Here is a 16,125-nt window from a genome sequence, read left to right as displayed (position 1 = left end):
CTTTGTAGGCACTCTACCTCGAATGCGGAGCATCGATAATTTTTCAGAGTCATTTTTTCAAACGCGTTTTTCCCGAAACGACTTCTTAAAAGTCGGTGCCAATCACAACTCCGAAACTATTCAACCCATTCTTTTCAAATTTGGCACACGTTTTCTAAATTAAAAATACCTCCCCCACCCCCCCCCCCCCCCCACTGTTTTTTTTATTTATTTTTTTAAGGTTGTTTTTCACTTACAAATATGGCGAAATTTTTCGCCAAAAATGCTCGTTTTACGTTTTTTTGCCACCAAAACTACAAAAATGAAAAAAAAAAAATTTTATTAATGTAGGGGGAGCATTACGTCATACTTTAACTGAAAAATTCGACTTTTTTATATTAGTTTCAGATGATTCTACGACGAATGCCGATTGGCACCGCAGAGCACCTCTCGAAAAACATATCTCCAAAAAAACTCTGTCATGGGCTTATTTGTCAATATTTTATTATTAATATTTTTTAAAAACTTATTGAAAAGATGTACAATAACATGCAACTGATTTTATTAAAGTATTTTAAGCCATATTTCTGTAAAAAATTCAAAAAAAAAGTTTTTTTTTGTTGGCGCTAAACCCTACTACCCCCTTAAAGAGGAGCTCTAGAGATGAAAGGTGCTTGAAAAATCTTCTATTAGAATATATTGAGCTTCGCAGAGCTGAATGTTGGGAGATCTCATCAAAATATTGTGAGTAGATGATATATTCAGACATATAGTATGTATGAATATTTATGAAAAAAAAAAACAAAACCAAAGGAAGACTAATATTTTCCGCCTTGGATTGTTACACAAGATCCCTAAACTAACACTATAGCCACACTTGTATAAAGGAGCGACCCAGATTTCATTAGGAAATCTGTCTAAAACCCATCTTTTTGTTTTTTTGTTTTGTAATATACAGGGTGGGCCATGTAAAATTTGCTTTTTTGAATCGGCTATAAAAAAAAAACTAATCAATATTTTTTGAAACTTTTTTGGATGGTTCGCATAGCATTTTTCCTTAAAGGCTCCCCACAAAAAAAGTCCAACGGGCTTAAATCACAGCTCCGAAGCGGCCAATTGATATCGGAATTCAAAAACGGTAGACAAAAGTTCGAGTGTAACTTTGACAGTGTCACAAGTTGCACCGTCCTGTTCAAACCAAATGTCGTCCATGTCATCATCTTCAATTTTTGGAAACAAAAACTCGTTGAGCATGTCATGGTAACGCTCGCCATTTACTGTAACCGCGGCTACTCGCTCATTTTCGAAAAATATTGCCCGATGATGCCGCCAGACTAAAAACCGCACCAAACAGTGACTTGTTGTGGATGCATTTGCTTCTCTACAGTAACGTGTGGATTTTCTGAGCCCCAACTCCGACAATTTCGCTTATTGACGTAGCCACCAATGTAAAAATCAGAAAGGAAGAAGAAGACTCTCCACTTCGGAAATAGGTTTTCAATATTTCCCAATTTTGTTCAAGCGTATAGCGTCCCATTTCGTAAATTTCAAACCTTTAAGTAAATTATGAACACATTTGACATGTCATTTGTGTTACCATTCTCAAAAAAATAGGTGGTTCAAAAAGCAAACGATATATGGCCCACCCTGTATCTTCCGCTTAGGTAAGGTCAACTGGGAGTGTTGGTTATCATAGTGTGACCATCGTATTTGTGTCGATAAGAAGAAGAAAAAATCGGTGACTAAATTGACAAACAAAACTACTGCATCTGGGATTGAGGTTAGAATCGTACGACGAATAGTTGAGAGAAGCCGTAAACAACGTTTTGGGTGCTTGAGTTTATAGGGTGGGGTGCTGAGAAGCCAAACCAAGGCTGTCACGCTAATGAGTGTACTGGAAATGTTTGCTCTTTCTAAAAGAGAAATTGAGTTCTTATTTTTTATTTTATTGAACTCTTAGAAGAGATGCTTATATTTGGGCTTTAAATAGCAGCAAATATTTTATATACTCACACATTCAAACCCATGACATAGCTAAACTCACTGCATACGTAACAGTAAGTCTCGCTTAAACACAGCCAAGACTTTTCTCAATCTATGCAGCTTCTGCGCTTAAACGGGTTTTACGACTCACACACGCAGAAGATGCATCGAATATGAGCGTAAATATATTTTGTATGAACAATTTTTCCGGAATTTACATTCACTTTACCAAAGTTATTTACACAGATGAACAAAGAAATGGCCAATTCATTTATCCAGCATCGGTGGTTCAGTGGTAGAATGCTCGCCTGCCACGCGGGCGGCCCGGGTTCGATTCCCGGCCGATGCAATGATAAATTTTTTATAAAAACTAAACAGTGCACAAAAACTAAAAAAATTATTTGTATTATGTAGTTAGTTTTCTTAAATGAACATAACGCAGGCGTGTCAAATTGAATGGTGGGCAGATGGAACGCAATCCGTATGGAAAAGCTGCTTATCTGCAGCTGCAATAGCATAATGGAATTGATAAATATTTTAAATGATTATTTATTATTTTTAATATTTATGAACGATTAGTGCATAAATTTTTACAAAAAACATTCAAATGAGAATTATTAAATTTACTGAAATCAAATTTTGTAACGAGCATCGGTGGTTCAGTGGTAGAATGCTCGCCTGCCACGCGGGCGGCCCGGGTTCGATTCCCGGCCGATGCAATTACAATTTTTTTAATGAAAATTAATTAACATAGGGTTCGAGGTATCCACAAAATAGTGGGCGTGGTTAAGTTAGGAAAATAAATGATTATTCAGATTGAAAAGCCATCATCACTAAGCTTCTTGAATACGCGGTAATTATTTTAAGTGGCACTTTTTAATTTTTCAATCGATCCAAGAGGCCGATTTGTTAATTTTTTGGTTTTTTTATAAACTAAAACGATCATTTTTTTATATAAAAAACTAGGTATTTAACATAGCATCGGTGGTTCAGTGGTAGAATGCTCGCCTGCCACGCGGGCGGCCCGGGTTCGATTCCCGGCCGATGCAATTACAATTTTTTTATGAAAACGAAATAAAAAGCTTGGGCCTCGATACAAACAGAAAATATACCATGTCATGTGTGGGCAACTAAAGAAAAAATAAAAATTCGAAATAAGAAGTACTTTAACTAAAAAAACAATAAACAAGGAAAATATAATTTTTCCCCAAAAACAAAGAATAAATTTTTTTCCCAAATAAAAAGAAAAAGTGCGTGCAGCATAGTACACATAACAGAAGTGAAACTTTCAAGGCAAACAAATAAAGAGGGAGAGACCCGAGCGAGAATGAGAGAGAGACCCGAGAGAAAATGAGAGTGGATATATATCTAAATAAAGTGACAACATTTGCAAAGAATACAAATATACAAAATTTACAAAAAACAGAGAAGGGTCGATCAGTATAGGTCAACGCCGGACACAAACCGTGGCAACAACGCGTACTACTCCGAGCGTTTATCACCCGCACAAACACAGCCATTGCAGGACCGCAGCAACGGCACAATTACAGCAAGGCAATAACAATAAATCCGACGCCGGATTGGATAGCACTTTATGGTACGCTCAAGCTCTAGCCAGGAAACGGAAATAACAAAAACACCACAAAAAATACACCGAAAAAATTTGGACCAAACAGTAGGAAGCAAGGAAATATAATGCCAAAAAGTAGTCACTAAAAATATATTTCCTACAAGTTTGCACGAACAAACAAGCGCCATAAAGTAGGCAGTGTTATTTCTCACTAGAAGTTAGCAATCACAAGGTAAAACTCAGGAAAAATAGCCTAAAGTGTATCTAAGATATATAATATATGTATAAGGTATAGCTCGCTCTCTCCTTTTCCTTTACGTTATATCTTTTTTCTCTCTCGCGGAACGAAAATGCCCAAAACGTTGCATGGCCTTGAAATTTTTCTCTCCATTCCCGCTCGTCCATCGACGCCTAAGACGTTTCACTTCAAAAATTTGTGCGGGCTAATTTTTTAATTGGTCAAATTTGATTCCTATATCATTTAAACAATTCATACAGCAACTTAATTTTTTAATCTTTTAATTTTTTATAAATCAAATTATAAATTTTTTGTTTAAAAATAGTGTTTTTAAAAAAGCATCGGTGGTTCAGTGGTAGAATGCTCGCCTGCCACGCGGGCGGCCCGGGTTCGATTCCCGGCCGATGCAACTCTATTTTAACGAAGTAGATATATTTATTGATATAGTAGGACTCTTCTATCATTTCTCCGATTGCTATTTCTATGCTCGATGTGACGAAAAATTTGCATGCGAAAGCAACAACAAAGTAATCGTGTATGATTCGCCGTTAGCGAGTATGGCTATAGCTGATTAGGCCGCACTGCCGTACCAGCACATGCAATTTAAGGCAGTTCTCTTCCCGCGTTGCCAACATATGTCAATTTGCGTCATCTATTCGCCACTTGCTAAGTGTTGGCGAAAAAAGAGGCCCATTGATAGATTTTATTTCTAAAGCATAGTGCTAAGTTGGCGTTGCATGTGAAATGGCTGTCAAATTCCATACAAAGTGCATTGCATTTCACGGAAGAAGTACCCAGTTGACGACGTGAAAACACCGCGCAACATGATTCCAGCAACACCCATTTAAGACTGAGCGACAGTGAGCTGCCTGAATTCGAGTACTCCGAAGATATGGCATTTTTTTAAATTTTTCGAAACGTTTTCGCAAAGAGTGCAAGTAAGTCTTCTTTATATTTTTTGTGTCAATGTAAAGGGTGTTTTTTTAGAGGTTAGGTTTTCAAGTTGGCACTACTTTTTTCGTAGATGGTATTTTTGACAGCTGTCACTTGATTTATGCTCAGTTTGGTTTGCCATTTCATAATTAATAGACTTACACCTGAACAACGTTTGCAAATCGTGTAAATTTATTACGAAAATAATGGTTCGGTTCGCGCGACGCATCGAAGAAAATTTTGTTCAGCGATGAAGCTCACTTTTGGTTGAATGGGTATGTCAATAAGCAAAATTGTCGCATTTGGAGTGAACATAATCCACAAGCTATTGCTGAGACGCCGTTACATTCTCAAAAAGTCACTGTTTGGTGTGCTCTATGGGCAGAGGGAATCATTGGTCCATATTTCTTTAAAAATGAAGCCGGCCATAATGTTACAGTCAATGGAGAGCGCTATAGAGCCATGATTAATGACTTTTTCGTGCCTGAATTGGACGATGTTGATGTGGACGACCTTTGGTTCCAACAAGACGGCGCTACATGCTATACAGCCAACGCAACAATCGATTTATTGAAGGAAACTTTTGGTGAGCGCACTATCTCGCGCCGTGGACCTGTGGCGTGGCCTCCAAGATCGTGCGATATAACACTGCTGGACTATTTCTTGTGGGGCTATGTGAAGTCGCTTTTCAACGCAGATAAGCCCGAGACGATTGACGTCTTGGAAGAGAATATTCGGCGCGTTATTGCTGACATACGGCCCCAATTGCTGCAAAAAGTGGTCGAAAATTGGGCCCCTCGGCTGGAATTTATTCGAGCCAGCCGCGGCGGCCAGTTGCCCGAAATCATTTTTAAAACATAATGGCAAACCCTTATCTTTATAATAAAGCTAAATTCTTGGCCATAACATTAAATTATATACGCTTTATTTCATCTTGAAAACCTAACCTCTAAAAAAAACACCCTTTATAATATATGATTTAATTTGTTTTAAAACATAACTTCTAGTGAAAGCTTGGTGACATTCGGTTCAGTGAAAGCGAAGTTATTGCGTCTAAAGTGTCAGTATGTTTGTGGTTTGTGTCTTCGGTACAAAAATGAGTTTCGAACAAAGAGCTAATATCAAATTTTGTTTTAAAATCGGTAAAACTTTGCCGAAACATTTGAATTGATGAAAAAAGTTTATGGTGATGATTGTCTATCTCGTGCCAGAGTTCATGAGTGGTTTGCAAGTTTCAGAGATGGTTGTGAGGATATAAATGACAATGAACATACGGAAGCCCAAAATCAGTAATCAGCGAAAACTCTATCAAAACTGTTTGTAAAGTTATGAAAAATGAACCGAAATTCATGGAATCGGAGTTGGATATCTCCAAAACATCGGTTTATTGCATTCTAATTTATCATTTAGGCTTACGAAAGGTCTGTGCACGTTTCATTCCGCACAAGTGAACTGAGGCCCAAAAATTGCTCAGGCATTCGAAAGACCTCATTAAAGAGGCGAGAAAAGACGAGAACTCCCCTTACAACTGTTAAATTGTAACTGGTGATAAAATGTAGTGTTTCCAACATGAACCTGAAACTAAGCGTCAAAGTGCCAAATGAAAGGCCCCAGACGAGCCACCACCCAAAACATCGCATTTGGAGAAGTCAAAAATCCAGTCGGTGCTCATTTGTTTTTACGATTTCAAGGGAATTGTTCACAAGGAGTTCGTGCCAACGAGCCAAACCGTCAATAAAATTTTCTATCTTGGCGTTTTGAAGCGCTAATTGTATCGCATTCGCCGACTTCGCCCTGAATACCGCGAAGGAGGAAGCTGGCGCTTATTGCATGATAATGCATCATCTCATCGATCCACTCTTGTGACTGATTTTTTGACTAGAAATCGCATTTTAACCATCAATCACTCACCGTATACGCCTGATATGGTTCCCTATAACTTCTACCTATTCGGAAAATAGCATTTGGCCATGAAAGGAAAACGTTTTACGTCCATAGATGCCAATCAAAAGGCTTGCACCGGCATACTGAAGGACATTTCGGTCAATGACCTGAAACACTCTTTCGAAAAGCTTTTCGAGGGGACTATTTTGAATAAATAAACTCGAAGTTATCAGAACAAAGCTTCTATCGTTTCTATTTTAGCTCAGTCTTGTTTATTTTGGACTTCACCTTGTATGGTCGGTATTTGAATTGCAAAGGAAAAAATGTTCCTTTCCGTAAATTTGGTATAAAACGCTTACAGATCAATATTATTTAATATCCTCTTTTAATATTTCGTCAAAAATGTTAAAAAAATTATACCAAAAATGAAAATAGAGAAAAATATTCTGTTTTAAATTTTTTTTAATTTTCGGACGTTTTCGGGGTTCCTATAAAAAATATTATATTTTTTTTGTAAATAAATCATAGGATAAAGTTTTTATATAAATATAAATATAATATTGCATGCAAGAATTTTATTTAAATTCTTTTCTCAATATTTTTTTTAGCGATCGATATTGAGTGAAAAAATATTATTTACAGTCAAAATAATAATTGTAAAGTTGTATTTATTTCATTATAAAATAAAATTTAATTTATTATAAAATATAACTCTTGTATTTTTAACCGTAATAAAAACGCCGGAAAACTTAAAACAAACAAATGCGTTTAGTAAACTGCGCGAGCCAATGCTGTCCACACTGCTAAGGTAGTCATTGGCAAGCACCTAAGCTCTTCTCACCGCTGATTACCAAACGGAATGTGTCCTTTCCAAGAGCGCGCAGGCTTTTTATAGGCAAAGGCAATCCTATTATAAAATTTCAAGAATGATAGAAAGAAGATTGCGCCCATCAGAGAGAACGTGACGTCACGTTTTTCCAAGTTGTGCAGTATTGCCAACCATTTGCTCTTCGCAATAAAGTGCTAATGAAAATTAGTTGGTTCTTATAAAATTTGATATTTTGAAAGTGTGAATTTAATTTTTTGCTCCTTTTAAGGTTATGCAAGAACATTAAATGCCCTCCTCTCAACTCTTTTTAAGATTGAAAACCTTTTTACACATTTTAAAAGGCGTTTGAATTCACTGAGCGCGGATTAAAACCATAGAGGTGTAATCGTTTCTTCCGGCCATCAATCCTTAGTGGGGCATAGGGCATCAAGAGGTGTATTCATTGTAAAAATAAGCAACAAAATACCATAAAATACTAATGAAACCATTCTGACATTTTTTACCTTATCTAGTTACATAACCTCAAATATAGCAAATAAGTCGTTCTCTTAACAAAAGAGTCTCGCTTAACAAAAAAAAAAACCATAAATTAAATTGTACATAGGCATAACACATTTATTAAAAAAAAAGAACATTCTAAAGACAATTTGTTACGCATACAAAGTTCTTTAAGTGATTCAATAAAAATTTGGTGTTTTATTTTATTTAAATGGGCATTTTGGTGCGTTTTTATATCCAAAACTAGGCAACACTGCAGTAGCGAGAGAGAGATTTGACTGCCGAAAGCAGAAGAACACCAACCACACCTGCAATCGCGGGCAATGGGACCAGATGTTAAAAAAAAGTAAAGCTAAATAAAACTGAGTGAATTATTTAAATAATTATAAAAAAATGTATATTTTACAAAATTATAAACATTACATTTTATTTAGAACAGGCTAGAAAAATGTCAGGAAGAAAGAACTAAAACTCTGAGACTAAATAACAAAAGAAAATGCTAAATCAAGTTACGAAAATGGTAATCTGGCCATACTGGAGCTAAAATCACGTAACTAGTTGTCAAATTCGCTGAGAGCAAAGTAACGGAACCACGATAGGCGCCATCTCATTATTCTTTCCATCATGATAAAATGCAAATTTAGATTTTGAAAAAAGACTGACACTAGATGTCTTACAATTTTAGGGCATTGCCATATAAGAAAAACTTTATATTAAAGATTTGCATTTAGTTTATCTAATTTTTTTAGTTTATCTAATTTTTGTTTTATTTTGTAATCCAATTACGAAATATTTTCTAAATATATCAAAATTATGACAGTACAGTAAGCATTCGCGCACAAAAGTATTAAACAAAATCAAAGCGAAGAAAGCAATAAATTTGATTTTTAATTGCGTATTTATGCAAAAAAACTTTTAAGCGTCATAACTAAGAATCGACAGAAAAAAACTTTAAATAAAGTAATAAAATGTCGCATTAAAAATGAGTTTAACGAAATCCGCCCCAACATTTTTATTTGATGCGGTAGACGAGAAATCCGCTTAGCGGATAGCAACAACAACGAGTATTTGATTTTAATTTCCATATTTATGGCAAAGGAAATGTCACGGCAGTAAAAATACAAAAAAAAACATAAAAATTTGGAACTCGTATAAAATCTGCTTTTTATGACCTTAAGCTGCTTCGAAGTTGTTGTTTTTTTTTGCGTGAGTTCATTTTAAATTTTGCTTTTTTTAAGCAATTTTCAAATCCCTTTTCATTAGCTTTCAATGAGTGACTGTAAGAAAGGGTGTGTGTGTGTTTTCTACATGCAATTGATGCGCACGAAAGCGGGATTGCTTTATTTTCTCGGGATTTTGCTTTCGATATGTTTTTATGACATCGCTCGTTTGACGGAAGAACGTCATAACTAAAAAAAAAATTCAAGAAAATGGGCTTGAAAGTTATGAATTTACTATGCCGCCCTAAGAAAAAGTAAAGATATATTTGCGGCTAAGAAATACTGGTAATAGATATTAACAGGAATTTTTTAGGCATATCGCCGTTTCAACTGCAAAACATCGTAACTGTAGGGTGATTGCCTACGCGGATGATGTGGCATTAATTGTTAGAGGAAAGTTTATAGATACCCTGTACGATTTAATGCAGGGATATCTGAACGTAGTTGTTCGATGGGCAGCAGATTGCGGCTTATCGGTGAATCCTCTTAAGACGGAGCTCGTCCTATTTACGAGGAAATATAAAATACCCAGAGCTCAACTCCCCTCGATGGAGGGCGCTCCGCTGGTGCTTTCTGACAAGGTGAAGTACCTAGGTCTAATACTTGACAGCAAGCTGACGTGGAAGCCCAACATTGAAGAGAGAGTAAGGAAGGCAACAATCGCCTTGTATGGGTGCAAAGGCGCAATTGGCAAAAGGTGGGGTCTCTCGCCCAGAGTTGTATTCTGGCTCTACAATACCATAATAAAGCCAATTTTGTTATATGGAGTCACTGTCTGGTGGAACTCACTGGAGTGGACGACATCAGTTAAAATGCTAGAGAGAGTCCAGAGGTCTGCTCTCATTGGAATCAGTGGGGCGCTTCGAACTACTCCTACTCTGGCGCTTAATGTAATGTTAAATGTGGTACCCATAGACATCGCCGGCAGAATTGCCGCTGCTCGTACCGCAATCAGACTGAGGGGCTTGGGCTATAAGCTCAACCTCACATATGGGCACTCAAGCATCCTCAGAAACTTTGAGTTCATCCCCTCGTCGACGGACCAGTGTGTGCCTTCGCTAAGTCCAAGCGGAACTTTCTCCACCTATATTCCACCAAGGGAGGAGTGGAGCGGGGGCAACACCTGGGGACAGGGCCTCGTTAACCTGTTCACGGATGGCTCGAAATTGGATGGTAGGGTTGGAGGAGGAGTATTCTGCAAAGAGCTCCCCATCAAACTCAAATTCAGGCTACCGGATCACTGTAGTGTGTTCCAAGCAGAGTTGGCCGCAATTAAAGAAGCAGCTAACTGGCTACTTACTTGCGTAATAACTGCTAAAAAGGTAAATATTTACTCCGATAGCCAAGCGGCCATTAGGGCTCTAGGCTCTATTATGGTGCATTCGAAGCTGGTCAGGGAATACCTGGTCTCACTCTCGATTGCATCAGAATTCTTCGATATTAAGATAATTTGGGTACCTGGTCACAGTGACATTGCAGGAAACTGCGAAGCCGACGAGCTGGCCAGACAGGGGACCTGTGAGGCAACTGGAGAGGATCGGGATCCCCTTGACAACCTGCGCTCTACTCCTGGAAGGATGGGCTATGCACCAACTTAGCGAACGCTGGGCAAGTACACGAACGTGTAGGGTCGCGAAGTCCTTCTGGCCACGTTTGGATAGGAGGCGCTCGAGGGATATCCTGGGGATGACAAAATGTCATCTCTCAAATTTCGTGGGCATCATCACGGGGCACTGTCCGCGAGGTACACATGCCGTGAGACTCGGAATTACTACGAGTCCTTTTTGCGTCAGCTGTATGGAGGATGAGGTGGAATCATCTCAGCACCTGCTCCTAAGCTGCCCAGCCTTCGCGGGACTAAGATTCAAATATCTTGGTTCTCACTTCTTTTCTGCGCCTGCTGATATAGCAGGTGTTGATAACAAAAATCTGATGAACTACATCAGCAGCATAATGAGGTTAACACAACCGCGGACTAGTCACCGTTCGTAGTCTACAAACACTCACCACTCCCCATCCCTTCCCTTCCTCCCCCCTCTTTGTCCTTCAATGGTATCACAAAGGACGAACCAAACTATTTCGTCCAAGTGGGCCCTACCCTCTGGGCAACCATTACAACCTAACCTAAGATCGTAACTGATATTTGTGCCAAAAATGAGATTTGCACACAAGAAGCTCATGGCGTCATTCATAAAAAAATATTTTTCAAGACTAGCCTGAATTATATTTGTTTTATAAAAGAGAGAAAGTTTTGAATTAAGGCAGTTTTTACGCTCCCTAAATTGTAAAATTTGGAGATATCTACATATGTATTTATTAAAAAAAAAATGTACAGGGTGAACGATATGAAGTGTTACCAACTTCACACTGCTTGTATCTGTAAAACAGCTCATGACATCAACGTCAAAATTGTTCTAATGACAGTTCAATATATTGTTTATAAGCCATCAAAAGCATTTGCGTCTCAGTTTTGTTGATTTTTTTTTTCTGTGATGGAATTCAAACGTAATAGTGTGATTGCGTTATATTTGGCTGGAAAATATCGCACTATAAAACGTTACAATGATACTGGTAGCATTGCAAAACGCTATGGAGGTGGACCAAAAAAGATCGCAACAACGCCAGAAATGGTTCGGAAAGTGAAGGCTCGACTTGAACGAAATCCACGTCGAAGTGGAAGAAAAATGGCCAAAGAACTGAAAATATCGCAAGACAGCATTCGACGCATATTGAAAAATGAGCTCAAGGTCAAGGCTTACAAGTTCCAAAAAGCACACGATCTTTCACCCGAGCAAATAAAGTTCGGTGCAAAAGAGCAAAGGAGTTGTTGCGCTTGCACAAACGTGGCGAATTTCCTAACATTGTGTTTTCTGATGAAAAAAATTTCCCGATTGAGCAGTTAAAATAATAAAATAAACACTCAAAACGATCGTGTTTACTTGACCGAACGCTCATACGAGAATTTGAGCCTACGTATGGCCACTCGAAGCAATTTCCCATCGCAAGTAATGGTTTGGGCCGCAGTGACCGCTGATGGACGCTCTCCAATCGTTTTTATCGAGCCTGGTGTCGAAGTGAACGCGACTTATTATCGGGAAAATATTTTAGAAGCTGCTTTAGAGCCGTGGACACGCAAACATTTCGGTCGTAGACCATGGACGTTCCAACAAGACTCGGCACCGTCTCTTAAAGCTCGTGTGAACCAAGAATGGTTAAAAAATCATGTTCAACACTTCATTTCGTCCACACAATGGCTTTCGAATTCGCCAGACGCAAATCCGATGGACTATTCCATCTGGTCTATTTTGGAGAGCAAGGTGAGGACTAAAAAATATGCCAGTATGGATGCACTGAAAAAAGGGATTATACGAGAATGGGTCAAAATAACTCAAGACCACATTCGTGCAGCATTCAACACATTTTTTGACCGTTTGAAGGCTATAGTCAAGGCAAAATGTGGTCATATCGAGCTAAAGTGAATATATGTTAAAATTGTAATAATTTTTGAACAATTTTGTCTTTGAAATCAATAAAAACTAATTTCACACATAAAAAAGGTGTTTTGAATAGGTAACACCTCATATCGTTCACCCTGTAGGTTATAACGAGTGACAAGCGATAGTATTTTTGTTTTTATATTTTTTAATATCTCATTTCGTGGCCACGCGGTATCTTGCATTGCCCGCTGGCGTGCATTTTTTTTCGCTAGAACCTCGTAGCGGCCCGATAGGTATTTTAGGGTTGACACGTATTCACACACTCGTCCAACCAGTCGTTGTTCAGATGGCAACGAGGCAACATTAGCGAAAGCTACGTTGACTTTCTTCGTATATCACCAAAGCAATCTCAGTTTTTTCGACCTCGACGACGTCAGCCATTCAGCCGATTCTTTTAAACTCGCAGGTAGCCGGTTAGCGCTCTGATCTTCACCATACCTTCTGATTTTTTTTGTTACCATGAAAATCACCTTAGAGTTATCGAAGCCACCAACGAACTATCGTCGCTATAAATCAAATAGCTCGGTGTGCTAAGGTACGATATCGATGCCATAGAAATCAATAATCGCTTCATTACTCCTAAATCCATTGGATAAAAAACTGAAGCTATGTGAACAATAGTGAACGAGAACAAGAAGTAGTATTTCCCCCTTCACTAAAAAAAACATAATAAGCACATTCACATCCACAATAAGTTAGCATTAACTGTAATAACTATGAAGTACAGGGTGTGCGGTGGCAGAATTAGGAATAAAAAGCTAAATTGGAAATAATTACTAATGATAAGAGTTTATTTCAATACTCGTAGTTATAATAAAAGAGACAAGAGCAGATTTTTTGTTTTTTTTTCAATTATTTCCTCTAAATGTTAATTGTTACGTCCGTTACACTCTAGAAATTTGGTCTCTGTACTCTACGCCACTCGCTGAAGAAGTGATGTCGGGATGCCATTAACCTCGAAAAAGATATTTTATTTTAGTGCTGAGAGGGTCGTTGGGTTTGTTTCATAGACTTTACTTTTGAGGTAAGCTCACAAAAAAAAAGTTCAAAGGCGTAAGATCAAGCGACCTGGCCACCCAGGGTATGTCACCGAAACGGCTTATCAGTTTGTTAGGGAAGAAATGTCGCAGTAGCGACATTGTCTCTATGGTCGAAACCAAGATGTGTGTACTGAAGGATGGATGTTTTCTCATATTTGGCAGAAAATAATCGTTCAGCATGCGCAAATAAGAGACAACGTTCACGGAAAATGCTTGCCCTCCACGATTTTCCAAAACAGCGAAAAGGTCCAATTATTCCACTGCTTGACAATGCTCACCAACCCATCATTTAGGCACTGTGAAGTGGGTGCTGATGTTTTACTAGTGGATTCTGTCCTTTAGGTGCCCAATAACGGTAATTTTGCTTCCTTACACTTCCATTTAAAAGAAAATGGGCTTCAACACTCCAAAAGATAGTGTTTACCGTCCGAAATCGCTCCAACATTGTCTCACAGCAACTTTTTTGCAAATTGTAATCGTTAGGCCTAAGCGCTTGCACGATTTGAATTTTGAAAGTGTGAAGTCTGAGATTTTTCGTCAATATTTCATGTTCAAAGGCAGCCGCTTACTTGTGCACGGATTGACATGGATTTCCGAGCAAACTTGTAGTGCGATGTCCGGATGACATCAGGACTGTTTTCCACCGAGCTTGTTGCCCAGAATTTGCGAACCTATCAACAAATCAAATTTTCATTTGGGGCTTTACGTTAATGTCGAATATTGACCACGACTCATTGGCCTTGAAATACGTTTCGATTGCGACGTTCGTTGTTCACCCGTTCACTGCCGCATCGTGACTAAACCTGCAAGGTGCCGCAGCCATAACGCCATAGCCGTTATCATAACCATAGCCGCAACATTGCAGTATTTGTCGATTAGTCATGCCGTAACCCTAAACAGCTGATATTGAAATAAAATTAATGACAGCATTTGCATTTTGTCGTAAAAACACGGATAATTTTCCACTAAGTCAATTAATTTTTCATCACTCATAACAAAGCTAACGCGATCCTCGCCCGCTCATACATCCAGCGTTTAGGAAGAAACTTTAAATTGTAAACCTAATGCTGTCACTGGACACCCTGTACATACATACACTTATAACATAATTACTACCAACAATTTCTGCGCAGGAATAACAGCCAATCCCATCTCTCTTCACACGCAATAAGCGCTGTCCATAGCGATAATTAAAATAGGTATCTATTTTTAGATTAGCTGCTAGCAACAACAGCAACGTCTTCACTGTGCGTGTGTTAAATATGTTGCTTTTGCCTACTCATTGTTTGTTGCTACCTCACTCTCTTATTAACAGCTGTTGAATAACGGTATATAAAATATGTAGCATCGGTGGTTCAGTGGTAGAATGCTCGCCTGCCACGCGGGCGGCCCGGGTTCGATTCCCGGCCGATGCAATGCAAATTTTTTTTAGTTCTCCAATATATTTTTTGTTCAATTAATATTTTTTAGTGTTTTTGTTTTTTTTGTTCAATAAAAAAACAACAACATTTATCACCCTGCCATCATAAAATCACCCTGAGGCAAGTAATTCAATATCCTTTTTAAATGTTAATTATTCCATTTTGATATGCATTACAACGAGACTGACTCATTCGATCGATCGCCGCTTGTTTTGTTAAATGACAACAAAAATGTCATGTACGAGCATCAATGAAAATTGATCAAATTAACATTGATTATGTCCGTAAATCATTGTCAGTTTGTATGCAAGCCACAGCAAACAGAAAACAGCTAAAACCACTTTGCCAAGTGGGCTGACAGGCTGGTAGCCAGCTATGACTCGTAGCCTGTACAGCAGTTGCAATAACCCAATAACAACAACTAAGTAGACCAACTTAACTAACTGACATTGTATTAAAGACAAATCAAGCGACTAACCACTTGGCAAGCGCAAGCACTTTAGAGGCTGCAGCAGCTTGAGCAATTGCGGTTACAATCGAAATATGTAAAGGATGGATGTTTGTGATGGTGGTAAACATGTTAATGACGCAGTTAATATACTGCACTATACTATAAATATGTATGCAAGTATGTATGTATTTTGTGGTGGTTAGAAAGCACGCGCTTAAACGCAAAACAACTACGTAATCGTCCAGTACAAATAAATTAGGTACATTGCATTTACAGTATTGTGCAAAACCGCAGAAGGCCGTACTAGAGAGTTTTGAAATTGAAATTTAAAAAAGGCGAGCCAAGAAGCACCAAAAGAATAATGGTAAACTCTTAAAACACTTAGGCTAAAAAGCCCATTGTATTCGAAGCTCTGGAAAGTAAAAGGGTTGATAGTCCAGGAGGAAAGAAGAGCTGTAGCAGAGAGACAAAATAGGATAGAATAGAGAGAGACAGAGCTAGCTAGTTTCTGTCAGTATTTTCCAGATTCTTTGGCAAATCTGAAAGTATCCTCCAATTTGAGAGAACGAATTTTAATCATTC

The 16,125-nt window shown here is 38.2% G+C and overlaps 5 non-coding genes across 5 annotated transcripts; all 5 read left to right on the top strand.

Moving 5' to 3' along the window:
* Window positions 1–2,240: 2,240 nt before the first annotated feature.
* Trnag-gcc (transfer RNA glycine (anticodon GCC)) lies at window positions 2,241–2,311 on the top strand. The gene has a single exon. It is a non-coding gene; the product is annotated as a tRNA-Gly (tRNA).
* A 299-nt stretch (window positions 2,312–2,610) lies between these two features.
* Trnag-gcc (transfer RNA glycine (anticodon GCC)) lies at window positions 2,611–2,681 on the top strand. Its single transcript has one exon. It is a non-coding gene; the product is annotated as a tRNA-Gly (tRNA).
* A 259-nt stretch (window positions 2,682–2,940) lies between these two features.
* On the top strand, window positions 2,941–3,011 carry Trnag-gcc (transfer RNA glycine (anticodon GCC)). The gene has a single exon. It is a non-coding gene; the product is annotated as a tRNA-Gly (tRNA).
* Window positions 3,012–4,108: 1,097 nt separating this feature from the next.
* Trnag-gcc (transfer RNA glycine (anticodon GCC)) lies at window positions 4,109–4,179 on the top strand. Its single transcript has one exon. It is a non-coding gene; the product is annotated as a tRNA-Gly (tRNA).
* Window positions 4,180–15,015: 10,836 nt separating this feature from the next.
* Window positions 15,016–15,086, top strand: Trnag-gcc (transfer RNA glycine (anticodon GCC)). The gene has a single exon. It is a non-coding gene; the product is annotated as a tRNA-Gly (tRNA).
* Window positions 15,087–16,125: the final 1,039 nt, after the last annotated feature.

This window comes from Anastrepha obliqua, chromosome 5, assembly GCF_027943255.1.
Source record: "Anastrepha obliqua isolate idAnaObli1 chromosome 5, idAnaObli1_1.0, whole genome shotgun sequence".
In the NCBI taxonomy this organism is placed as follows: Eukaryota; Metazoa; Arthropoda; class Insecta; order Diptera; family Tephritidae; genus Anastrepha; species Anastrepha obliqua.
The sequence above is the reverse complement of the archived record's forward strand: the minus strand, read 5'-3'. Positions and strand labels throughout refer to the sequence as shown.